The following is a 3,155-nucleotide window of genomic DNA, read 5'->3' as shown; positions in this document are numbered from 1 at the left end:
GATCTCCTACCGAACTGAACGTTGGAAATAATGATGCATTGTGGGTAGCGTAGGCGCGAGGTCTTGACAACAGAGAGAGGGAAATGTGGAGGAAGATGCCTGACGACTGCCCACTGTGAGTTAACAATGTTAGAAGAGTATAATGTAAGAAGTAGATATAGTTTTATAAATGATTTCTATTTTACCAGTCGAAATAGTAATTATTAACAACATAAGTTAGCTAACCTCACAGTTAGTTGACTAGCTAGCTAGCCTACCTAGCTAACAAAAGGAATATTAAAATGCAGCTTTGGCTACATTAAGACACTGCGTTCAAACAAAATGCTAAGTGAATGTATAATATATCAAAGATTAGCCAAATTAATGCAAAAGTGACTTTACTCTAGGACATTGATTAATGGCTGGGATGATACAGAAATACACAAACAGTGGGTACATTAGCAAAGATGTATGAAGTTAGTCATTTCAAAAGCATTTCACATATCCCAACTAGGGATGCACATTTCAAGCAATTTCTTTGATTGATAGTTTGCTGCCTTAACAATCCATCATCACTTAATTATTAATAATATGAAACATGTTTGACGTTTAAAATTAAATACATTAAAAAGTAGAAAATTGAACAAGGACGTTTTGTCACACCAGTATTTTGTATTTTATTTTTATTTATCTGGAGGCATATTTTTGGACTGTCTGTGTGCCATATCGATGTCTTAGGAACAACTTGAGGGAATTTCTTCAAATTTTGCAGCAAACGTCCACCTGGACCTAAGGATGAATTAATTAGATTTTGGTGGTCAAAGGTCAAGATCACTGTCAGCTCAAGTACGTACCATTCTCGTGAACATAATTTCTCAGAAACACCTCACAGAAATGTCTTTGTATTTGCCACAAACATCCACTTGACTGAAGAATGAACTAATTAGATTTTGGGGTCAAAGGTCAAAGGCTATAACTCAAGAATTCGTGAACTAATTATGACAAAATTTCACACAAATGTCTAATAGAATAAAATGATGAAGTGATCAACTTCACTTAGACATCATAACATTCTGCAAAAAGACTTTAGTAGTCAATATTCAACACCATAACTCAAGAACAGAAGGGGAGATTATGACCATATTTCACATTTGGCTGGATGATGAATTGATGACACTAATCTTGGGTGCCCATCTTGAAGCCGTGGTGATTGTATAGATCTTCTCTACTGCTGGGTTGAACATGTGTTTGAAGCATCCATGTTTGAGAAGTTGTAGCTTTTTTGCAGCAGCATCCATATTTGAAGCATTCAAGTTCACTGTAAGCTCGTTGGTTTTGATACTGAGCTTCAGTTGATTGTGGTTGCACCATGTGATAAAACTAGCAGTCTTCTGTGCTCTGTACTGTGAAATAGTCTAGAAGTGAAGACAGCATGTCTCTCGCTGGAGAAGACATGGATGTAAACTGCAACTCGACTGGTTGGCAGAGGCATACAACCGCGAGGCCGTAATTCTAGTTATCGGAAAATCTGGTCATGGGGCACATCTCTCACCCTCTCGCTCCGTCCCTCTTCCTCTCCTTGGGGAAGAGGGGGGTGGATCAGGCCTCGCGGGTAGATTAACAAACGCGTTGAACAGCAACAACAACCACTTATGTAAGAGGATCAGATGATTGGTTGTGTATTGTTTTGGTTTCTTTTGTGATTTTCTCTCTTTCTTTCTTTTTTGCTATGGTGGCAAAGATGTTGCCGTGGCGGCCTGCCATGGTGAAACGTTACCAGCGAAAACACTGCATGGGAAGTACAATATTTAAGTAACAAATCCTTCCCCCTCTGTGGGAGTGCACAGCTTCCTCTCGTGTCCCTGCTTTTGATGGTGTCTGGTGCCAGTAGCTGTTTGATGATGTTGATGGATTAGTGCTTTGGTGTTAATGTGTAGTGCAGCAGCGGTGGTGGTGGTGAGGTTATCTGCAGTGTAGGACAGGAGACAGGACAGGACAGGAACAGAGCTGCTAACACATCATGCTTAAGACAACTGATGAGGAACAGGTAAAGACAGGGGGACCAGAGGGTCTGTCTGGTCAGATGGTGGAGGGTGATTTTCAGTCATGTTCTCATCTGTGTCTTTTTTCTTTGATCTCCACGAGTTACTTTTGTGGATCTGTTCACATATTTGATCGAGTTCTCTTTCCCACTTACGGCTTTAATGGGTTGTTTGTGCAACTAGATGAAGTGTGACTGTTTGTAGTTTGTGGTCTCTCACACTAGATGCAGATTAATATACTTTATAAGAATATACTGAAAAATTAAATAGTGTATAGGGTATGCAGAGTATTAATGTATTGTTACATTTCTTTTAAATGTACTCAAATCAGATTACTGCCAAATCAAATATGAAATTTACCAACAAAATTAAGTTGGATAAATCATTTTTAATCGAAACTCCAAAGCGGTTGAAACGTGTGGTATGTCTTTATTATAATTCATCGCACTTTCTGTTGTTGTGGTCTTATTCTTTTGAAGAACACAAGAAACACAGCTCAAATGTAAATGGTACGCATGGTTTCTGACCGTTGTGCAGCAGATTAGAGGTTAATGTGAGATTAAATTTAATGGAATCATTATTATTAAAAGCAGTGATAAGATGAAAAAGATGAGATCAAAACTTTGATAAATTATTCAGTATATTTGCATGTTATCCTTTAAGCCTTTACACCGCAGAAGCAAAGACAGTACATTGGATTTTTGTCCGACACTTTTAGCAAATAATTTGTTTAACCTGTGAAGAATAACCAAAGGATGACATTCAAAACATCTGGACGACTCATCTAATGGCAAGTAAATTTTCTATCTCGAAAAATAACTTTAAATCCTTTTCGTACAAATTCATCATTGTCTTGCCCTTAGCAGCATGTCCCTTTATTCTGGCAGCAAACAAAGCTAAAAAAAAAATGGAAGTAATAGTAATATCCACCCAGGTCTTTGTATAATGCCATATAATTAAAACTGAGTATAGTCGTTAGTCAGTAGTCTGCTGCTGTTAGTTCAGCTTTTTAATGTGCAGCATAAGTACAAAGCTGATGTAACAAACACTTGTGCTCATAAAAGCTGTGAGTGGTGCAGCACTGTTCTGAATAACAGTTTGTGGTTCATAGTGTTTAGTGAGGTTTAAAATAAC

At 37.8% G+C, this 3,155-nt stretch overlaps 1 protein-coding gene across 1 annotated transcript in view; it reads left to right on the top strand.

Moving 5' to 3' along the window:
• clcn1b (chloride channel, voltage-sensitive 1b) overlaps window positions 1-3,155 on the top strand; it is a 30,296-nt gene that overhangs the window by 9,825 nt on the left and 17,316 nt on the right. The window lies entirely within an intron of this gene.

Source organism: Pagrus pagrus (genome assembly GCF_965226575.1).
Source record: "Pagrus pagrus genome assembly, chromosome: 7".
NCBI classification, from domain to species: Eukaryota; Metazoa; Chordata; class Actinopteri; order Spariformes; family Sparidae; genus Pagrus; species Pagrus pagrus.
This window is presented reverse-complemented; position numbering and strand designations above follow the sequence as displayed.